Source organism: Peromyscus eremicus, chromosome 12, assembly GCF_949786415.1.
Source record: "Peromyscus eremicus chromosome 12, PerEre_H2_v1, whole genome shotgun sequence".
NCBI classification, from domain to species: Eukaryota; Metazoa; Chordata; class Mammalia; order Rodentia; family Cricetidae; genus Peromyscus; species Peromyscus eremicus.
The window spans coordinates 65,689,864-65,714,330 of NC_081428.1; the positions used below are offsets into that span (position 1 = coordinate 65,689,864).

The window sequence follows — 24,467 nt, forward strand, 5'->3', positions numbered from 1 at the left end:
GACCCGTTATCATCATGGCAGGGCACATCATGGCAGGCATGGTGCTGAAGAAGTAGTTAAGAGCTAGCTACATACATCTTGATCCACAAATGGGTGTCAGGTGATGAGGGATGGGGTTGGGCCTGGCATGGGCTTTTGAAAGCCTCAAAGTCCACTCCCAATAATATACTTCCTCCAACAGGGCCATACCTCCTAATTCTTCTAATCCTCTAAAGAGCTCCACTCTAGGGTGACTAAGCATTCAAATATATGAGTCTATAGGTGTAGTGGTATTTGCTCCGCCCATGACCTTGGGCTATAGGGCCCGAAGGAGGTGGTGCTTCTTGAGTTAGTTGTATGTGACCTCTTAAAAGAGAAAGTAGGAACAGAGGAAGCCAGGGAGAGTCTAGCTGAGCTTGCTGCTCCCGGGGAATCTACCAAAAGGAAAGAGATGGTTCCGCAGTTAAGAGCACCGAGTGAAGAACACTGAATGATGTTCCAAAGGACCTGAGTTCAATTCCAAAAGAAAAAGGAAGCAGGAAGCAGGAAAGGAAACCTCATGACCCCTCTCTCTTCTCTTTTAAGAAGTCACGTACAACAGCAAGAAGTGCCACCATAGCCCAAGGTCATGGGCGGAGCCAATACCACTACCTATAGGAGCCTTTCTTATTCCAACCACCACACTGTTCTTGCCGCACCTGTGTTCAGAGGGGACAGCACCTTCCTGGCAGCTTCTCTCTAGGCCATCCTGTGTGAGCAGTACAATTGCAGCTGGAAAGAGTTGATACATGGTCCTCTCTTCCTGAGAAAATGCTTCTTAGGTTTATTCATTTTTCTTTCAGCTCATTCCCTTAAAAACCTTACTATTTAAATGAATTACACAAATTATTTAAATGGATTACACAAATGTAGCTTCCATTCAGTCCTACCCAGAAGCCCATCATGCCTTGACATTTTAATGAATTTATGATAACTACTAAGTGGTTGGTTTTTCCTTGGAGTAAGCATCCTAGGAAAAACTCTGATATTTGATATTTTAACTTACTTTTCTTTTGTTAACCCACTTCCTTATATCTTCTTTTCAACTTGCCATATTGTTATAGTGGAAATGATCTCATGGAGCAAAAGGAAGCTGCCGTCCCCCTACTCACTACAGAGGTGACTCTCCAGAGGTAGTCCTCACCCAAGCAGCCTTTGCAGTCCACTGACAAACTCTTAGAGATGCAAGCTCCCGAGTCTCCCTCAGGTCTGCCATGCTCTGCCATCTGTTTTAATGAACTGTGCTGGGGACTCTGATGTGATCAAGAGTGAGAGCCATTGCTCCCCTAAAACTCAAGCTGGAAGTAACTGCCAAGTCAGAGGCTTCTAAAGGACACGTGAATGAGGCAGTGGAGTTAATAATACTGTCGGGGTTAAGGAAGGGGAGAGTGGTGAACTGCCTGCCACCTCTGCTCATGGCAACAACTGGTGGTCATTCCACTTTTGTTTGGCATTTAGGAATTAGGAAGATGCAACACCTCCAAAGGTAAAGCTCCAAAGGATAAAAACAGGACTGTTTCATGAATATGCAACTGAACACACTCTGAAGATTTGCTCGTGAATAGGAAATCAGAAAGACAATAAAGCTTGTTCAAGAGAAAATGAGAGGTGGATGTCTTTAGGTGGATGTGAATAGAAGAATATTGAAATAAGATTAAGTTAATAACAAGTTTGATTGATACCCTGGAGGGAAATGGGAAATGAAAATGTTACCTGGAGGTCATTTGTTCCTCTCAACAAAAATAGTTTACAAACATTCAATTTTCTATACATTAACATCTAACTTTACAGAGTCTTGTTCCTAATCAATATCAAACAATAAACCAATATTGTACACCTGGAGTCAAGTATATGTATGATTACATAAATTGTAGGCAGGTTTATTAAACAATGAAAGAACGTGTAATAATATTTGTTGCCTTATTCCTAAAGTTTGGAGTGTGTGTTTGTGTGTGTGTGTTAGTGAGAACCAAACCTAGGGTTTGGCCTAAGCTAGTTCTACTACTGAACTGTTTTGAGATGGATTCTCACTAAGTTGTCCATGCTGGACTTGAATTCATTCTGTAGACTCTAACAGGCCACGAACTTGTAATCCTCCTGCCTCATCCTCCTAAGGAGCAGGATGTGTAGACCAATTCTCCCAGGTCTTTGCAGAACTCTTTTCTACTTAGCAAGCAAGTATGACAGAGAGATTCTGCATTTTTCAAAAGGAAATTGCAGCTAGGGTTCAAATAGAAACTTCGTTAGCTGTAGCCTAAATAAAGCATGCCATGGGACTGCTACTATAATGTGCGACCTTGCAACCCGGACATAAACTACTACTGCATGTCCGAAATCCAAAATCATTCTACTCACTTGTTGATGCCTCTCATTCTATTCACTTTCTGCCTTGTGTCCAAGGAAGCACTCTGCTTTGATAGGAAAGCATGTTGTTCAACTTCTGAAAGCAAAACAATTTAGTCTCCTGTGCACATGTCTTTAGCAGGTACTTCCAAACTCAGCTCCCCTGTATTCTCAGAGGAAATCTTAGCAGAATTGCTTCCTTGCATAACCTTAATTTAAAAGCCGAGCCACTTCCCCATCAATATTTAAGGGATTCAGGGCAAAGCCTGAGAAGGAAAGCTGCGTCTAAGGAAGACCAAAGCCGTTTAAAACCGTATCACAATCCTCTCAGGTAGAGGGAGCAGTTTGAGGATTTTTATGCAAACAGACCTTTTCTTCCTTCTTCCCTCTTGTTCCAGAAGGTTCTACTCTTTGAGACAGTTATGCTTTAACCCTCAGGAAAGGGCAGGTACAACCCATAAAAAGAAAATCAATCCTCTGCTTTGATTTGCAAGGTAGACCTCCAAATGTGTTCAGCAAAGAAAATGGTCTAGGAGCCCAGTGCAGGTTCTAGTGAGATTAGCTTCCACTTCCAGATTTACTTTGCATATCAAGAGTCAATGTTCCTAGGCTCCTAATTCGATGTTCTTTCCTTCACTGAAACTACAATTATTCACTAAGAATCTGTAATGTTACAGACACTGGATATACAGAAGTCAACGGAGCGAAGTGTTCTAATGGATTCAAGTTTTGATGGATAGAATTAACAGTAAGTGTACAAGCAGATAAACAAATAATAGGCGGATAGGGAGAAAAAAAACAATAAAGAAATGGAAGGAGACATGTAAATCCCAGAAAACATAGAGGGAGGTGCAGTAATTGCACACAATCATGAAAGAAGGAAGGTGTGTGTGGTAACTGATCAGACCTAACACAGTGCGGGGGAAAGCCATGCAGGCATCTGGCTTCCCAGTACAGAGAACTGAACAGGCCCAAAGTGGAGGAAGCCAAAGCTGTGCTTCAGAAAGGAGCGTACACAGAGCTTCCCGGTGTATTAGCTACATTTGCTGGTAAGAACAACATGGAAGGAGAGACTTACATATTGGATTTCGCTTTCAGAGAGTCTCCGCCCATTACCACGAGGAAAGCAATACATAGTTTCCGCCAGGGATGTATGTCTTGGAGACTCCTTCCAAGGCAGTGGACCAAGAGGCAAAGAAAGAGGTCAGAACCAGCAATGGACATAACCTTCAAAGGCCCACCTATAGCAAGCTGCTTCCATCATCCAGGCCCACTCTCCCACTATCCTTCAAAATAATCCCATAAGGTGGTGAACAAGTAATAAAAACATGAGCCTGTTTGGGACATCTCAAATTAAATCCACAGCATGGGCTAATGCCAGAACTTTATGTTTTGCTAACAATGAAGGAGAAACCAGTGGGGGACTGATTTCATGTAACCTTATTATAAATGGCTCATGGTGGCTTCTTGGTATATGTTGATGCAGGGAGACCAGTAAGGGAGCAATAATACAAGGAAAGGGGCTGGTGGCTCAGTCCACCATGTTAAGAGCAGATGTGAAAGCCAAAGTTATGTTTTAAGTTTTAATTACTGTGCCTAAGAGATTCATGAAACATAAAATGCCTTTAACTTGTAATCCCTTTGCCCAAGGACAGATAGTTCCTGAAATGCTGGAGGCTGTTGTTTATGGGAGATAAAAAGCCACATGTTTTGACTCCCCCTAAACACATTTGGCCCAACTAAACTGGATGTGCTTGGTCACATATAGGCAGGAAGTACATGGGCAGGAAATACATCAAGATGTAAGCTTGCCTCTGATTGGATGCAGGTGGGAGGTATACAGGCAGGAAGTACATCAGGATATATGCTTGCCCCTGATTGGACCTGATGGGAAATACAGTGGCCATATGGGGTAACCTCTGCAAAGTGTGACTTGTTACCATTTTCTGAGAACCCTGGAATGGATCTGGCCAAAGTCCATCATCCTGGCCGGTATTTAACTAAAGTTTGTTTCAGATTTGGCTCAAAACTGTGGTAGTGGTCTTATTCTCATCCAATGGGATTAAAATAAAGAGGTGAGGTCTATAGGCTTCTGGGGTTATTTCAGTCGTGACCAGCATGCTATGATACCAAAGGAGAGATAGCTGTGGTGAGTGGGCTGGAAGGAGCAACTGGGGAGCTGTGCACTGAGCTGACATGCTGAGTCCCAAAGAAATGACTGGGGGAGCTGTGCATGGAGCTGACATGCAGAGTCCCAAAGAAATGACTGGGGGAGCTGTGCATGGAGCTGACATGCAGAGTCCCAAAGAAATGACTGGGGGAGCTGTGCATTGAGCTGACATGCAGAGTCCCAAAGAAATGACTAGAGAGCTGTGCATGGAGCTGACATGCTGAGTCCCAAAGAAATGATCCACATTCTTTCACCTTTGCTGCAGGCTGAGCTCTGGGGAATCACAGGAAAATGCAGACCATTGACTTAGTTAAGGGGATTCTGGGACAGAGTTATTTTGTCTAAGAAGGCTAAATTTGGGTCTTGTAGAGAAGTGCTGCATCCTCCGTGGCTTTATTTGTTTTGTTTGTTTGTTTGTTTGGTTTTTCGAGACAGGGTTTCTCTGTGTAGCTTTGCGCCTTTCCTGGAACTTGCTTTGGAGACCAGGCTGGCCTCGAACTCACAGAGATCTACCTGGCTCTGCCTCCCGAGTGCTGGGATTAAAGGCGTGCGCCACCACCGCCCGGCTCCTCCGTGGCTTTATAATGATAAAGGGTTAATAACAGGCCAGGGAGTGAGCTTGGAAGGATGGACTAGAGAACCATTTCTCCCATACTTACCATTCTGCATATGGAAAACCAAATCTTTTCCTAACCTTGAGATGGAAACAATGATAGTCAGAAAGAAACCAATTAAACTAGAAGGACCAGTGGCAAGGATCAGGAAGATGTTGCTGTACAAGGCCTGCTTGCCAAGGTTCAGGTAGGACCAAAGAAGCTGGTATTGGCAGGTGTATAAGGATTGGATTCAATACCTAAGACCCTGTGGTTTGAAATACACCCAGAGTTTGTCACAGATATCTGGGACAGAATCCTCCCTTCCCAGGGGAATTTATCTTACCAGAGTCTTGTATACAGCTGTAAGAAACACTGGAAAAGGGACTCCAAACTAAAGCTGCTATTTATCAAGGATGAGTTGAAAGGGTGGGATTATAATTCTAGAAGGAAGTCAAGTGCCCAGGGTTATCTGTGACCATGGAACCCTTCCCTCTGCCCGTTCTTATTGTTTACATATTCTCTAAGGGCAGAAATGTTTGTATGTATTTACTTTATAATTTTTTTCTGGCAAAACTACTGAAATTAGATTTAAAAGTAGTAATATCTTCCAATTTTATCTGTGGCGTGAGTAGCTGGAGCCGGCGCTTAGTTTCTCCTCCGCCCACACACAAACACCCGTCTCCTCTCAAAGTCTCCAAGTTCCCATCTGTGGAATGAAGGGCTTTTGTAGGAAGTCTAACTCTTTTCACATAACGTGATGGACTTCGCACTGCCGTGTAAGCGTTTTCAGCCATACTGTCCCTGTTCCCATCACTCACCCTGTGTCTGGTGACACAGTGCCTTGCTCAGCACCAAAAAACTCTTATCAGTGAGTGATGCACGGAAAGTGTGCCACAGACCAAGGCCATTGTAAGACCTTGCTGGAGACAGAGAGCTTGACTGGCCTTGGACTGAACCCCACTGGGAATCAGATCAAGATGAAAACTCTCATCAGTTTCATTTGTAACTCTTTCACCTCGGGGACTTCTCTTTCGTTTAGCCCATGGGGGTAGGGCACCAAGCAATCTGGACTCTTCATTTTTCTGCCATTAAAATTGGGAGCTGACCCCATCCAGAGGCCCAAGGACGCCCCTCCCCCAGTGGTGGCAAATGTAGTCTCCTTTGTCTGAGTGCATGTGAATGTGATCTCACTAGACGTCAAAAGAGCCGGCTCAGGACTCCCTGAGGTCACTCAAGAGGAGGACAGAGAAGCTGCTGCAGTAGTTCCACAGTACCTGTGAAGGAACTGGGTTTTGCATTTATGGCCTTCCTGTACCGCATGAGATGGGCCACTCAGACTCACAGCCATTTCTAAGGCTAGAGGTGGGGAAGGAATGTATGTAGATAAAGAATAGAAGCCATCAATTGGACGTGACCTTCCGGAAGAGACGGAGTGGTGAGTCTGTGTTTTGTCAGGAAGGAAGAGGGGAGGGATGGAAGTTGAGATGAAGCTCTCTAGGCAAGGAAGCCCAGGAAATAGGTGGGGAGAGCAAGGTCTAAATGGGATCAGAGCTTCTTCATGGCATTATTTGGCTGGAGCCTGTGATCCTCATGAGGCCAAAGCCTTAAGCTGATGGTTCCGTACTCAAGTGGGCTTAAAATCTTAGGCTAAAAAATGTAATTTCCCAAGGTCCATAACTCAAGAAAATGTGACAAGGTATGCGTCATTATTCAACAGTAATGAAGCAACAGAGCCTGAGCTTGACCCTAACCTCCCTCTCTTGGGCAAAAGGAAGTGCTTTGTTTTAAAGAACGATTGTGATTTTCGAGACTTTCAGAAGGACTCAACTTTTGTGGGCTTCTTGTTTTGGAACAAATACTTCTCTATCATTTAAAATGGTCTATACTGCTGTAAGAAAGTGTTTTCCTACTAAAAAGAAAAACCTTCAGATGTTTGAAAACCTTGAACTATCCATAGTTCCCATTGATACATCCACAAAACCTTTTATAATTGAATGAACTACATTTGAAGGAACGTAATTTCCTAAGAATCTTATTTGTTCTCTAGAAGGGTATTTCCTAAGAATCTTATTTGTTCTCTAGAATGGTAATTATCAGATCCAATGAAGGATGTTGAGGGGTGATGGGAGGAAGGTAACTCCTCTTCTCCTTGAATTGACAGACTATTTAACAGAAGCAGTGGGGACTGATGTATTCTGACTGGTATTTTCAGGAAGCCGATCAATCATAGTGGGGGGCTTCTCAGCTAGGAGCTGGCCAGCCCACAGCACAGATGTGTGTAACAGTGACTCTTCACATCTTGCTGGATGAGGAAGCAGAAAGAGTAGATCAGAAATGGGGCTGTAACTAACTGCCTAGCCTCACCTCAGTGGTCTTACTCTACCAGCGAGGCCCAATGTCCTAAAAGTTCCATAACCTCTGGGAACAGCTGTATCAGCTGGGAACTCAGTGTACAAACAGATAAGCCTCAAGTGTTCAAATGCTTAAGCCATAGCACACAGCAATGTAACATTCGAAAATGACAAATTATTTCAGCTATCCAGCAGAGTGGAATTTGAGTGTTCCCACTGCAAGAAATGGCATGTTTGAGGCCTTAGATGTGCCATTTACTCAGTGCTGATCACGATGTGTTGCATGCGTATTTTGAAATGCCTCACTATACTCTATAAATATGTATAATTACTGTGCATAAATCTTAGAAATATATTGTAAGAAGATTTTCTTTCCTCTTTTGCATGGTAATAAGAAGCCACACTAAACTCCGGTTTGATTGAGAAGAGATATGTGTTTTTCTCAATGTACCTGGGTAACGTAGAAGATAACACTTGTTTCTTTCCCCTCTTCCTGGCCACTTTCCTTCCCCGTATAGCAGAGTGCACACTTGCAGAGAGTCCTTTTCCTAAAGCATCCCAGTTACAGGAGCTATATGACCTTGGTGAAATGATGTCTGTCCCTTCGGTGTCACTGTTTCTGGAAAGGGACCACAGGTGACTAGGGGAGTCTTCCTTCTGCCACTGTCATTCAGGGAGGTCAGGCATCATGCCTGCATTCTGTCTGAGCTTTGCAGCATGACTCCCACTGTGGGAGCGCTGTGGGGACACAAGGGGCCATTCAAGAAGACTTGAGCTGAGAAGCACATTAGTAGAGTGGTGGAGGGCATCCTGCCTGTGTAGAGGTGTTTTCCCTCTTGTTAGCTAACTCCACCCCTCTCAATGTTATGGTCTGCAAGTCTCTGAGAGTTTTGTGTATTCTGACAAGTTAGCATAACCTGCCTATGTAAATGGCTTGCTACCATTCAGTAACAATTATCTTAGTTTGTTACAATAAATGCCTAAGACCACTATAGCTGCTTCTTGTGCTTTGAACAAAATAGTTGTATGGCTAGACTTTGAAAAGAAGCTATTAAAATGTGAAGCCCTTAACCAGATTGATCTAGAACTCCAGGGACCTCTAACACACACACACACACACACACACACACACACACACACACACACACACACACACACACACAGAGTCTGCTAGTCTCAGCATTTGGGTATTATGGATCTTGGAATAAGATTTGAAGAAGTGATTACAAATCTGTTCTGATGCTACCAAGGTAAAATGATAATACACTTCATTCTTGTAATCCCCAGGGAAAGAAAGAAAACCACTATGAATCCGTACGAAGAAAAAAACAAAAACAAAAACAAATAAAAAACAACTGTGATTCCAGGAGGTGTCAGTACAGTGGGGCCTCAAGTTAGTCTCCTGTAACATAACATCTTCATGAACAAGGTAGAGGTGAAAGTCTTGTATCCAGGGATATGGAACAGATTCAAAAAGTTGGCATATGAAATACAACACTAGAAATTCTAAAGCACAAAAAATGCCATTATTGTAAAGGACCTTAGCTTTGTTTGTAGCAATACCACCATCACCATTGTTTTCATTGTTATTATACAATAGTGAATGCTTTATTCCTTGCATTCATATTGCTTTAAAACAGTGCTATAAAATCCCCGCCAGAGACGTCCAATAAAAGTCTGTAAGAATCACTGATGCAATGAGAGAAATACTCTTATTACACATCATTTTATCATTGTATTATAAAGATGGTGTCCAAGTTTTAGTATTAAAAGTATTACTTTATCACTTTTGTAAAGGTATCTTTAGTTGACTTGAGCATAAAGTGATGCCTTTGCCATGATATACAAATACAGTGTAAATGTGGTGCTTGGATGGTGCCTATCAACACTACTGATCTGATCACATAATATTGAAATATGTCTGTGCTCTTCAGGTCCAAGGCCCTTCTTAGCTTCTATCCAGTCTGACCCACTCTTGAGTTAACTCCTAGAATAGGTGGGTACCACAGGTGCTTTCTGTAGCACCAACAGCATCCATCTGATGGGTGGATTGATGCTACCCTTCAGAAGGTAACTCTCTGAATCACCAGCCTCACCTCAGTTTGTATTGAAGGTGTGTAGCTGCATGACCACCAGAAAGCAGTGTTGTTTCCGTGGACAGAAGTGCCAGGTGGAAAGGGTCTGAGAAGCTCTTTCCTTTCAGCTACCTCATAAATGTTAAGTCCTAACACCACATAGTTCTGAAACTGATTTAAAGCTGTGGCTTTTATATGTAGTACTCTGAGGATACCCTGAGGGGTCAGTGGCTCTAGAAAGTACAAGAATGTGTCTCTAACATTTATTAGACTCCTTCTGAAATAATAAGTTTTTAGATTTATAGAGACACAAGAGGGAAATGTGTGCACATAGGAACCATATTAACACGAAATACCATTGTCAGTATTTTAGCAGAAAGACTTTTCCATTAAATCATTCAGGAACAAGACTTATATGATTTAAAAAGAATCAGAAGTGGGTTTGGTTCAGTCTTTGGCCAGATACAAGCACACATTTCTAGCAGAACCAAATACATCTCTGTGGACTCACCTTGACCTGCACATAGACTGACCGTTCTCACTGATTACTTGCAAAACTTCAGTGCAAAAATTCAGTAAGGATGAAATTCAGATAGTTACCCATCAGTTCTGTAGTGACATCAGTCAGTTAAATGCATGGAGTAAGATAGAATCCTCCTTCCTGCCTTTTCTGCTTCCTATATGGTTCAGATGACATTATATCACAACAGAATAGAGACAAACAAGCTCCCTCTGGTGATACGTCAACTTATTAAGAGCACCATTCTTAGATAAATTAATATTAAGAATAAAGATAAAGAACACCTGCTAATCATTTAGCTGGTCATATGCTGAATGAATAAGAATTGATTATGCATCAGGTACTGCACCAAGCCCCTTACTTACACATTTCATATGAGCTTCATAGCAACTATTGAGGTTGATGATATTATTCAAAATGTATAAATGAGGAAGATGCAATTCAGGAACATGAACTTTTCTAAATTTTCAAAGCTCCAAAGTGACATGGTCAGGAACACATCACCTATGTCAATATTCTAGTTGGTCCAGGTCATTGGGCTTAGGGCTTGTAATGTGTGACTCATCTATGTGCCAGCCTTAGAGGATGGCCACTTTAGGTGACGTTTCATGTTGTTTATCTGTTTACTTGTGTCTGTCTCACTAAACAGCCTTCTACCTCTCCATCTTGAGAGTCTTTTCACACGTGTTTGATAAAATTGTATGTACAACTTAATAAACATCCCCCCACTTTCCAGGAGTGAATTCCTTTGGATAATGTAGCTCAATGCAATATTGCATTTTCATATATTATTTCTCCTGAGGCTTTCTTCGCTTGCTATATCTCAGTTAAATTTTTGTAAATATATTCAACTAAGTATAGTCGTCATGTAGTTTCCTTAATGGCGATGAATTCTTAGACATGACATTATTTCTGTGACTCGACTAATTGCCTTGCTACCGTAATTCAATGTAATTGATCACTGGCTTTAATCTTCTACCACAGTACTTTTTATTGTTGCTGTTCCCGCTCCTGCTCTTTGGGGTGATTACAGAGGTTAGGGAGCACCTCGACTGAAGAAACAGAAACCCCATGGGCAGCAAACAGGGGGTGGGAAGGTAGATAATGGGTTCAGGAGTCCCCTGTGGTCTTCTACGGGTTCAGTCTCCTTGGGTCAAGCTGGTAACACAGAGACAATAACCGCTGGTGTCTGCAAGTCCTAACCAGTCAGGAGCCTAGAATCTCTTGTGGATATTTAAATGGAGTCAGAAAATTGCCACCAGGTGGTGCCAAACCACAGCACAGTTGGATTTAATCGCGTATTCTGAAACTTGAAAGTGCCCCCACTCACCCCCACAGCTGGAAAAAGGCTAAAACGAGAATTTGTTGCATATCGTAGACAATACAGGGGATTTGGGTCCAGGTATTTAGGTTTTATCTTATACTTTCCAAGCTTTTTATGAGGTCTAAAATAAGTTAGCAAAGTCAGCATACGCAGCGGGAAAGCCCGGGGCCCAGCATGTAGGAGCATTCTACAAACATTTGTACCTGACCTGAAAAAGAACTAATTTGCCCCATAGTTTGTCCCTTAAATATTGAATTTGCTTCTGCTATTGACACAGTGGCTTTATTGAAAGCAGAGTGGCTTTTTCTTACTTGTTAAATCCAACACAATAAGCCTAATTCATAGTGAAAGTGACCTGTAAATAACTGGACGACACTCCGTCTTCTGCCAATCTCCTAACTGCACAAGGCACATAATTAAGGACTGGTGTGGATGAATGAGCCACCTGAAGACGAGAAAGGAGTCTTTTGTAGAAGAACAGAATTTGCGTGACAGTTTTGCAGGAATACATCAACAGAAGAAAAGCTTTGGACGAGGCGGCTGAGCTCAGTAGAGAGAGCAAAGAAAGGGAAGAATCTTAGAAGTGAATAAGGCTTGAGGAACAGGCAGTGAGGACAACCTGGGACACCCCTGATGGCTAAGAGGGAGTGAGGATCAGATTTCGTCCACAAATTTTAGTGAAATGTCCAGGGATGGATGATTTTGCGATTTGAGTGTGAAATTTCCCCTTTACATTTATGTGTTTGAGTACTTGGTCCCTAGTGAGTGCTCCATCTCCTCATCCTCCCCAGGCTCCCTCACCCCCAGACCCCCCCACCCCCGCTCCCACTCACTTTGAACTTTGAGGAGGTGGGAGCCTATGTGGAGGAAGTGGGTTACAGGAGGGCGGTCCTGTGGGTTGCTTACAACAGAGCCTTGATTCCAGCCTGAACTCTGCTTCCTGTCCCTCCCAATGTGACTAACCATTCCCATGCCTGGACAGGAACACCTCCATAACCACTCTTTCTCCAGTCTGATGGGAAAGAGCCCCACAACTATGACCCAAAAGAAATACTTCTGTTTTACAGTGGTGAGAATTGAATCTAGAACCACATGGATACTAGGCAAGAAATCTACCACGGAACTCTACCCCCAGCCTGCCTTGCGTTATTTCTTCCTCAGTGATAAGAAGAGAGGTAGCACAACAGATAAATAAATGTAAGAATAATGGCTGGCATGTTGGTTTGCAGTGGAAGACAGCTGAATCTCCTTTGCGAAACTGTTTTTCAAGAATCTGGAACAACAGCTAGGCAATGTATAAGATCAGTGGTTCTCACCCTTCCTAATGCTGGGACGCTTTAATACAGTTCCTCATGTTGTGGTGACCCCCAACCATTATTTTTGTTGCTACTTCATGACTGTAATGTTGCTACTGTTATGAATCATAATGTAAACATGTGAAAAGGTTGTTTGGCCTGAAAGGGGTCATGACCCACAGGCTGAGAACCACTGTATCAGATAAAGAGTGCCTCAAGCTTTGAACTCAGAAATCTCTGTTCAAGATGAGACCAGAGTGCAGCTCTAGACTTCTCAGGACCTCTGTTTTCAATAAAAAATTCCCTATGTACATTGTCTATAAACATTCTTATAAATATATACTTACCTATGCAAAATGGGAACAGAAATCAAAAGTGTTTGTGTAGAAAGCAGGATCATTTCATACGAGGTAGAAGAAAATTTAAAAAAAAACACACACGTTGTCATACTGACTAGTTTTATGTCAACTTTAGTTTTATGTCAACTTGATACAAGCCAGGTTATCTGGGATGAAGGAACCACAATTGAGAAAATGCTTCCATCTGACTGGCCTGTAAGCAAGCCTGAGGGGTATTTTCTTGATTCATGATTACCGTGGGAGGGCCCAGCACACAGTGGGCAGTGTCACCCTTGGGCAGGTGATCCTGGGTTGCATGAGAAAACAGATCGGAAAGTTGAGCAAGCCATGGAGAGCAAGCCAGTAAGCAGCATTCATGGCTTGGCCCCTGCTTCAGTTCCTGACTCCAGGTATCTACACTGACTTCCCTCAACCCTGGACTGTGATCCAGTTATGTTAAGGGACAAACAAAAAAAGAACAATCCACCTTTCCTCCTCAAGTTGCTTTTGGTCATAGTTTGTATCAAAGCAATAGGAAGAAAGCTAGAACACACATGTGAGTCAGAGAAATACTTAGGAAACGCCCAGGGACTCGAAGGGTTAACTGACTAGCAACTTTGTCGTTTCTTATACTTCTCGCTTCTCATGAAAAGGAGCATGGGAAGTATAAGAGGAAGTGTGGTGTGGGACAAAGCTAGTCCCAGATACCACAAATAGTTTCCAGTGGAGTTCAGAGCATCTGAGTTGTGCAAGCCATGATGCCACGCTTGAGCAGTCTGATCTCCCTCGGTGTTTCTAAAGAGGATTATGAGCTCAGAGGTTTTTTTTCTTCTTCTTTTGAATCAGCAGAACCCTATTCTTCAGAGCAGCTCAGCAGGCTTCGGATCTGGTCAGACCAAAGTTCCCCTAGGATTTAAATTACCACAGAAAAGGATAAAACGATGATTTGGGAGCACAGCCTTTTAATGCCTTTAACACAGGCTACCTTGAAACTCAAGACTAGAAGGTAATTTTAGAGATAGGCATCCAGCAAAGGATGCTTGAGTGTGGGAGAATAGAGGGGTGGCTGGGGTGGTGAAGGCTGCAGACTGCTGTGCCATGATTGGTAAGATGAGGTCAGGGTATCCGCAAGACATGGGAATGGCTTGTTTGTTTTATTTGCTTTCCCTGATCCATCTCACCAAGAGTCAGATTCAGCATTTTCAAATATAGGTCTTTCATTTTCTGCTGTCTTATATTATACTCAAGTTTAATTCTTTTTCAAACTGTTCTTCCTATTTATGAAAAGCTAAAAACGTCACTGAAGCAAATCAAAGACACTCTCACTCCATGCCAAAATTATCTTCTCAAAACCAACGACTTGGAGAAGTGTAAAGGTATGTAGAAACAGGGGCTGGAGAGCTGGTTTATCTGGGAAGAGCACTGGCTGCTCTGCTGGAGAACCTGAGTTCTTACAAGGCACTTACAAGGTGGTTAATATCCTTCTGGAACTCCAGTTCTAGGGATATAAATGCTCTTTCCTGGCCTTGTGAGCACTGCATGCATGTGGTACACAGATACACATTCAGGCAAAATACCCATACACATAAAATAAAAGTAAGCAAGTATTTAAAAAATATGTAGAAACATACATTATTACAAGCAATAATATTACTGAACAGTGAATGTTTGTTGTCTGGCAGCTTCTATGCCCTCAACATTCCCACACTACACTAGGTCCTGTAGAGCACACAACAGAAGCAAGGTGACAGTGACATCCGGCAGAGACAAGGCACAGTGGGAACTCAAGCACAGGTTATTTGAGGCAGAATATAGTCAGTTAACAAATGGAGTATCAGATATGGAAAATGAAAATTCAGAAGCAGGAGAAATGAACAAGAACTCTCACAGTGAAGAATTACCCTGGGAAGCAAATGAGACATGAGCTGGTGTGTGGGAGAAGGGCTGGCTTCAGAATGACGGGGAGTGGACCAAGTAACATTTAGGTCAGGCTACCCATGCTGAGAGGAGAGGGAGGAACAGATTAAGCAAGTTGTAGAGTAAGGAGTGAAAAATATTGTACATGTTTGTGCTAAGGCTGGGGATAAGAGTGCAGAATGAGGTGCTGGCCAATGGGCTCTCCTGAGAAATCAGGCATAATGCAAAGGGGGGGGGGTGTTGACCAACTTCCTTAGTGTCCCACTCATTCTGATTGAGTCTCAGATCTCTGTAATCTTCCAAGGATGTAGCAAGGATTTTCTCCCACCATCTGTACGAGCCTTTCCTGCCCTATCTTGTCACCAGCTATGGCTGGGCATCTTCCTTATATTCCAGCTCCAAACGGTTAGGACAGCCCTCACTCCCAACTAGCATTGGAAGCTTACTGTTAGTTTAAAACTGGCTGGTCCCCACCAGATCTCACAGCACCCAGTCTAAGGAAGGCCTCACGTTGTCAGAGGTCAGCTGGTATTCTCCATAGCGGGTGTAACTGGGTACCACACTGGGAAAAGAGTAGATGAGGAATAGCAATAGGTAAGTCTTGACAGAGACACAAACCCTGAAAAAGTGAATGCTCCCCCATCTATTGGTCAATGGCTGTCATTTCTATTTATAGTTGGTGCTTTGGAAAGGGATTTTTAAAACGTACTTCAATAGTTTATGGAAGATCTGCTAAACATCTAAAAATAACTTTATAGAGATTCTAAATATACAGCCATAATTATTTTTAAAAGCTGAGAGCTATTTTTAAATCTGTCATAATTTGAGAAATTCTGAAATAAAATGGCATAGCTTAATGCAAAGGTGAATTGTGTTGAACTCCATTTAGCATCAGCATAGGTGATATATCTAATTGCCCAATAGTCAAGAGTTTGGACTATTCTACTACACTAGCATCATTTGATTTTCTCATAACTCCCAAATGAATACAAAATTGTAGAAATATTCTCAATGAGCACAACATTGATCCAGCAGGATAATTGAATTCCCTAAGAGAAGAAGGCATCGTGGTTTTGGCATTTTCAAATCTGTTCACATTTTTTTTTTAGCAAATTCAACATAATGATATTTTAGAGGTAAATGTGCTCATCACATTGATGGATTAAGAATTCAGCATGTCATCTAAATTCTGGAAGACGTGAGGGAATTTTTCAATTTTAGTGCACTTAGATGGATTAAGAAGCCATCACGCCATTTGGGTTCTGAAAGAGGAAAAACTCTGAAGCCATCTAAAATGTTTTCATTTACATTTTAAAGAAATTTTCCAAGGCAGCAGCACATACAACATTCATCTTTTTTTTTTTTTGACTTGCAAAAGAAATAAGTGTTTATTGAGGAAAATATGTTCAACCCAGAAGAGTTTTACTCTTCACACAGACGTTCTTTGCATACAAACCGTGTGTCACCACAGTATGCCAGACATGGGCACCATTGATTGAAGCATGGCAGCCATGTTGGAGACTTTCAAAGAGCTCGGTTACCTCTTGATGAAGTGAAGTCACCGTCAAAATAAAATGTGTGATAAGTGACAGGGTAGGCAAGGTGCAGGCACCAGGCAGGATGCAACAAGGGCTTCCCCGGGTGAGTCCAGAGGGCCAGGAAATGAAATCGAAGTAGATCGGTCAGGGAAGAGTGAGCCGGACTTCCTGATATGAAAGAACCATTGTTGAGAGCTGAGTGGCTCAGCTGGAGCAGGAAGAGGGTCACAATTAAAGACAGCCTGACAAAATTAAGGCATTTTACAGTGTCAGGTAAGTTGAATTCATATCACTGACATTCTGATAAACACTATTTTGTTTATTATTAGAGATACATTGAGGTATATAGTTTATTATATTTTGGATTAAATAGTTTCACATTTATTTTATTCACCACAGAATAATTATATTTATTGGCCTACACTATTATATAATGTTTTATGAAGATAAATATATATTTGTTTTGCTTTGTTTTTTGAGACAGGGTTTCTTTGTGTAGCTTTGTGCCTTTCCTGGAACTTACTCTGTAGCCCAGGCTGGCCTTGAACTCGCAGAGATCCTCCTGCCTCTGCCTCCTGAGTACTGGGATCAAAGGCGTGTGCCACCACCACCCGGCTTTATGAAGATATATTTGTGTCAGCTAATCTCATGTTCACCAGCCCCTCTTACTGAATATATTGTATTCAGTATGTCTCCATTATAAAAGTTAAGCATTTAATGAAAATTTCATACATTAGTAACATAAGTACTCTTACTATTTGTTTAAAATCTATACAAAACTTAAGACTTCACATGTTAATCAAACATATCTAACTCAACTTAAATTCCAGAGCAAATTAATTTTCTTTCAAAATATTTATTGAGAAGCATATTTGAAAAGTGTAATACGTGGGACATGTGACAACCACCTTCAAGTAGAAACCAGTTTGGAGCCACACCTTAAATCACAGCATTTGAATATTATGTCACATTCTCCTGGAAGGCAATCATCAGCTGTTTTCTAAACATCTTTATGCTGGAATTAAGGGGAAACTTGGTCCCACTTATTCTTGAAATAAGGGCTTCGTTTTTGTTAACAAAACCCAGCTGTGTGGATGGGGACAAACCCCTGTAACTTAGTAGGCACCTATGCTGCTAGGGGAAGGGCATGTTGTTTGGAATTTTAAAAGGATCGTTATATAATGTCTTCTTTGAAGCACCTCACAAAAGCTAACAAGCAAAGAACCAGGAAGGCTTCCGCACTGCATGCCTTAGACTTACGAGAAGAGAGAGAGAGAGAACAGTAGATTGAAAAAGAGCCTCAGTGACACTGTTCCTCTGTGTGTTCCTTCAGGGTGACTGGGCACAGCTGTCATCTCTTTCTGAGTGTGTGCACCATGGCCCCAGTCATGTCAAGTTCAATTCCTGAATGAGTCAGTGCATGGAAAGAGATGAATGAATGTGTGAGGAGGCATCTTTAGGCTACTAGAAGAACACGGGGTTCACAGCACACCATTGGCATACCCAGCTTGGGGCCACATTCTTAAGATGACAGGTTACTGCACTTACAGGGACCTCGTGCATCTGTTACACATGCCATGAGGGGTACATCTGTGCAACTCCATGTGAGGTGTCTGCCCAATGTTATTTTCTCATTCTTTGTGTGCTTTCTCAAGGTTAACCCTTGAATGCTTATTTGTTTCTCATTTACGTTTCAACGCTTTGGAAATTATTGCTAGAATCTTTGCATGCATTTCTAGGACACAATACAATAAGTTGGTACTTGTGTTCATTATAGAATGCTCAGATCAGCCAAAACCAGTGAGTTCTCATCTCACCAGAGTCAGAGCAGCTATTAAAGAAAAGAGTTTTAAAGATTAACCAGTGCTGGCATGGGTATGCACTAAAAGGAACTCTTATCTGCTCTTAGGGCAATGCAAATTTGTAAGTTGCTATGATGATGCCTCAAAAACTCTGCACAAGTGTGTGTGTGTGTGTGTGTGTGTGTGTGTGTGTGTGTGTGTGTGTGTGTACATGCACACAAGCATGAGCGCATGCACACACTATGGTGTTAAACAAATGCTCTCCACAGAAATCCATCCCCAGCTGCTTTGTATTTTTCATTTTAAAGCAGGATCTCCCTGAGGTGCCTAGGCTACACTTGAATGCACTCTATAACCCAGGCAGGGTTTGAACTTCAGATCTTGCTGTGTCAGCCTCCAAAGCACCTGGGATTACAGGCCAGTAGCACCAGGGCCTGCCTCCTTTTCTGTACATCTTAAGAAGTGGTCTTTGTGGTTGATATTATCATTTCTTCCCTACTGAGGATAGATGAAGTGTCTAATTCTCTCATTGAGAACAGGCTCAGTACTTCCTTTCCCAAAACTGCAACTTTTAATAAAAATGAAGACACATCACAGACCCTTCACTTCGTTTTTCTTGGTTAGCACTGAGTCCAAAGTTCAGACACACTAGGCACTACCTTTGAGCCACAACCCCAGCAATCTCAAAATCAAGATCTACAGAACTGTAAAGAGGAGCTGGTATTGCGGGAGAACCAGGAAGATTATTAAAAGGGAGAAAGAAAATAAATCATCTTGTTAAAAGACTTTTGGAATGAAGACTCAGTGATAGACACTTTACAAACCAAGGCAGTGTGGGAGGTTTTCAATTTATATTTTTAAATGTGAGCAGATGGGCTGAGCATTCTTATAGAAAGTGGATGCGTGTGTCTATGTGATGAAAATGTAGTTCACAAAGGCTGTTCCTTTGCAGGTGGGAATAATATGAGCTTACTCACTCTGCACTGATAAGAAAGCTAAAATCAAATCTGCACATCACTTCACATATGGTGACCCAGTTCTCCTTATTTTCTTATTAACTCCACAGAGACTTGTTCTTTCTCTCCAGATGACAATTTGGGTGAAAGGGATATATTTTCAAAGGCAATTTGAATTTAAGGCGTGTGAATACTGGACATGTTGCAGGGATGCTTTTGGTTGTGTGATGGTAACAGGACTGGGTGTCATGGGGCTCACTGGGACAAAAAGTAAAGAGAGAGAGAGAGAGAGAGAGAGAGAAAGAGAGAGAGAGAGAGAGAGATCTTGCTTGCAAATCTAGCATCAGTGGCCACTGGGGTGTTAATGAATGAATAAAAGCAATAATACAATTAAAAATATGTTTACATAAAGACGTTGTGGTTTGCCCTTAAAAGACAATAGAAAGTTTATAATACAGAATCTGGAGCTAGAAGGCTTGAGTTCAAATCCTGTATCTATTGCTGCTTAAGACACTTAAACTCCTGTGCTTTAGCACCCACATCACTAAAAAGGAGAGGATGGAGGGAAGCAGCAGATCCTACTGATAGAGGAATTCGAGAGAATTAAATCTGTTTATTTATTAATGTGTTTAGAACAGTTTCTGGCACATTGTAATTGCTATTTAGACTTAACAGTGTCCTTGATTGTTATTTAGTATTCCTTTCATGGGTTTTGCATTCTCCTTTAAGGCAATGTACCCAAAGTATTTTCTATAGAGAAGGCTATCCATTGTGATGTAAGTACAGCATTGCTATTTTCAAATGTGTTCCCTATAATCCCTGTTACCAGAGGCCTTGCTTTCTGCCTGCTCCTCTATTGCTATGATACCAATTTTATCAACTTGTAATAAGAACATAATTACTTCTTTTCAATGCTAGGGTTGGAACCTGGGGCCTCACATATTAGACGAGTGCTCTACTATTGAACCACAACCTTGGCCCCACTTAATTGAAGCACATCCTTAGGGCTCCATCTACCACACCAAATGAGTGTTTTGAGATTGTAGGACAAGCTCTTCTCTGATGACAGTGTCCATTCCCATACAGGCCTGTGCTACTAGTATGATACAAGTCACAATATGGTTGTTATTAGATTGAAATCCATGGGTTTGAATATTTGCAGCTGTAATAATGGGTAGCTTTATAAAACACTTGTCCCATTCTTTAGTGTTCACTGACTTCCATTCTGTCTTATCAGTACAAAGGCTTCTGTTGTGCCATATGGCCAAATTTCCTCTCTGTTGGTTCTCCATCCCAGCTTCTCTCCAGGGCCAGTCCAGCTTCACCTCTAATAGTGCCAAAGTGTACCAACATTCAGGTAAATCTGGCAGGATCATGTTTCCTTCCTGTTATAGAACCCCCTGTAAAGGTTTAGGTGCTAGAATCTAAAATAATAGCACACGGGCCACATGCTTAGGAGCTCAAGGAGTTCAAGCATTATGACTCTCACAATGATGGTCAGAACCTTGTGTCTATTTAAAAAGTCTCTCTCTCTCTCTCTCTCTCTCTCTCTCTCTCTCTCTCTCTCTCTCTCACCACATCTCCTCCTGTTCTCCTCATTCTCTCCTTTATCTCACTCTGCTTTTCCTCCAAAAATCTCACTCTGTAGGCAAGAATGGCCTTAGGCTCACAGTAATCCTTCTTGCTCAGCCTCCTGAGTGTTGGGATTACAGGCATGAGCCATCATGCATAGTTGAAAAATAATTATTTTTCTTATGCATAGGATAACAATACATGCTTCTATTTCAAAATGGAAAAGTAAAGTCAAGAAGAAAGAAACCTCAAACCATTTACAGTATCAGAACCAGAAAGAACATAGTAATAGTTATGTGTTGATACACTAATGTCCCCTCTCGTGCTGCCCAACAGATTTGAGACTAAAATGTTCTTCCATCTGTTTTTTTAACTTCATACTAAGTTATAAGCATTTTCCCAGTACATGAAATGTTTTTAAAAGAAATATATGATGGAATTGATTGTGATTTTTCAAATCCTATTATTATTGTTGTTGTTATTTTTATCATCATCATCAGCAGCAGCATCATCATTATTATTATTAGTGGAGACTTTTCAAATGAAACATTGGGCATAAGGCATCACTTAAGTCTGAGTCACCCAGAAATTCTTTATCTCCCATTCTTTTCCAACCAGTCTTCCTCATTGGGTGGCTGAGAGCTGGGGAAACACACTAGGTTTGGAACAGTGTTAGAACACTAACCTATGTGGTGTTTGTTTGTTCCCTGCCTATGGGAAAAAGGAATGGCATAATGAATAGAAAAACTATCTTACCAATTATAAGATAAAAGACTGTTTTCTGTTTGTGATCTATTTTCCTAACCCAAAGACAAGGTTGATTTTTCGGTTTCTTTTCTTTCTTTTGAAGAGACAATTGGCTGTACAAAGTGCTGGTAAAGACCACTGTTCAACCTCCTCGTCTTCCAAGGTTTTGTTAATACATGACCCCAGCTCACCCCTGTTAACCATGACTTTGTTTGTCTGGTGATTTAAAACAAAGGTTATTTGGATGCTTAAAAGACATTTTATCTTATTTTGCGAGCCCATGTATGTGTGTAGTGTCACCTGTGGCGGTCAGAGGACAGTTTACCGCAAGCAGTTCTCCCCCACCACCATATGGGTTTCTATGATCAAATTCAGGTCATTGGGCTATAGAATGAGATTTTGTTTCCTACAGTCCTAGTAGGAAATCCTAGGATTTCTTACTTCAGGCTACAATAGATCATCTTTTTATTGCTCAGTCTGATTCTATGGTCTGGCTAAACCAGTTAGTTTATGTGTTCATCTCCTGATGGTTGTACAAGCTATGCATTGTTGTGCAACAGATTTTCCAAAGCTGTAGCTGTTTATAATAACTAAGCATTCACTCATTTACTCACAGTTTCTGTGGGAGGATGTTTGGTGGGGGAATGGCTAAGTGCTCTTGGTTCAGAGTTTCCCATGATATTGGGATGCTGGTCAGGTTTTTCTGCATCTGCAACCCTCTGGAGGTTGGATTGGGCTGAGACTTCATTTCTGAAGTGCGCACACACACTGGACTCAATGCATAGTAGGTGGTCATCAAATTCATGTGGCTAAGGCGGTCATTCTCAACCTGTGGGTCATGATCCCTTTTGGGGTCAAACGACTCTTTCACAGAGGTCACATATCAGATATGCTGCATATCAGATATTTACATTACGATTTGTAACAGTGGCCAAATTACAGTTATGAAGTAGCAACGAAATAATTTTATGCTGGGGGGGGTCACCATAACATAAGGAGCTATATCAAAGTGTCGCAGCATTAGGAAGGTTGAGAACCACCGGGCTACAGTTAAGCAATAGGGCCTTACATTTCAGCCTAAAGAGCTTGAATGTGGTTTTTTTTTTCCCTATATATTCTAAGCTGAAGAGATCTGCTGTTTGAATGGAGAGTGCTTGGGAGATTTAACACTTCCTGGTTTCATTGACAAGAAGGGACCTATTTTCCAATGAAAGGAGGGCTACCAAAATGACTTGTGAGTTGGAATTTTGGGACTTGTCCATCCTGTAGAAGTAGAGCAGGCCTGGTAGAGCTGTATAAAGTATCCATCCCATGCTTTTATCCTTAAGTCCTAGAGACTTAAGGGTATGACATTCATCACATTTGGCTTTACAGATTTGTTAATGGTTATTTTGTGGCATACAGTGGATATTTTTCATTTTAAAGATTTGATTTCTGCATGTCCAATGCAGGCAATATGGACAAGCTAACTTTTGTACACCTTTTGGGTTTGGGTATCATGTAGGATGATAGGAAAGTGGAATTATTCACTTCAGAGGGGTCATCAAAGTTCAAGAGCCCCATATCTCTGACTTCTGTATGTAATCACCATTAAACGCCCGATGATGAAGCTGCTTTTAGCGTCATAGTTCCAAGGTGATGCTCAACAGGAACAGACACCCTCCCCTTCCTGTGAGCTTCCATTAGTGATGTCTGGATACAGCCCTTATTTCAGGACTCCTCAGGGTAGAAAGACTGAGAGAAGAAAGAAAAGGACCACTGTGTTATTGTATTTTTGTTCTCAGGTTAAATACAGGCTAAGTAGCATTTTTGGGAGGTGTGAAGAGGGGAGAGACTGATAAGCTGGCAAATAACTACTGCTGACACATGGCAGTGAGGGTGTTATTTAAATTCTGAAGCCCTGAGAATGGCCTTGTACTCTAATTATCTTGTGTATCTTTGCATATCACAACTCTTGCCCCATTTATTTGCTGTACATCCAAACGGGGTAGAGATTTTTTTCTAATGAATATTATAAAAATAATTACTATGAGCCGGAGTCCTCCAGAGTGACAGAACCAAGAGGAGATTTATTTGGACTTGAAGGGTCTGGCTTATGTGATTATGGAGCATGGTTAGCGCATGGTTAGCTCTAAATGTGCACAGCTGGTACCCCTTTTCAGGGGGCTGCAGGTCTAGGGAAAGCTATCATTTCTTGCAAAGGCTATTTGTTTTATCATGGCCTTTATCTGATAGGCGGCGGTCCACTCCTATGATAGAAGGCAACCTGTTCTACCAATTCTAGTGATTGTATGATTGGTCTCATCCAATAGATCACCCATATCAGCAACTCAGAAAATGCCAGTCATGTTGTTAAAAAAAAAAAAAAAAAAAAGGAAGGAAGGAAGGAGCCATCTCTGATATGTTGACGGTGGGTTTTGATTTACGTTTTCAGCTACTCAAGGCTGACTCATCACCACTCCCAAGGTTCTGTTTAAGGTCAGTTCAGGTAATTGTTGCATATGCACATGTGAGCTCTTACCTTATAAAAAAAAAAAAGAGTGCCTTCCAAGTGTGTCCTTCCTAGGCCCAGACATCACATGTAGAATAAGACTTGGGAGCACAGATATTCATACATCACTTCAGACCCTCACCGGCCCGGTATCAAGCACATGGTCCCTAAATACTAGTCCTTTACCCCAAAAGCTGTGTCATTATCTGCCTCTCCCACTTTTATCTTTTTGTTGCCCTTACATCTCAGGTTCCACTTACTGTCTCTGTTTATTTGTTTTGATGGCTGCTTGTTCTCTTGTTAGTAACTTACATGCCTATCATTAAACAGCAGTAGAGGAACATGCAGCTTGATTACGGGCATTTCGTGGTGTAGGTTCCTCTTGCAACGAGAATTTCTAAGTTAGACGTAAGG

At 41.7% G+C, this 24,467-nt stretch overlaps 1 protein-coding gene across 1 annotated transcript in view; it reads left to right on the forward strand.

The window, feature by feature from the left end:
- The window catches only part of Fgf12 (fibroblast growth factor 12), a 533,458-nt gene that overhangs the window by 118,997 nt on the left and 389,994 nt on the right, over window positions 1-24,467 (forward strand). The gene's annotated exons all lie outside the window — the stretch shown is intronic.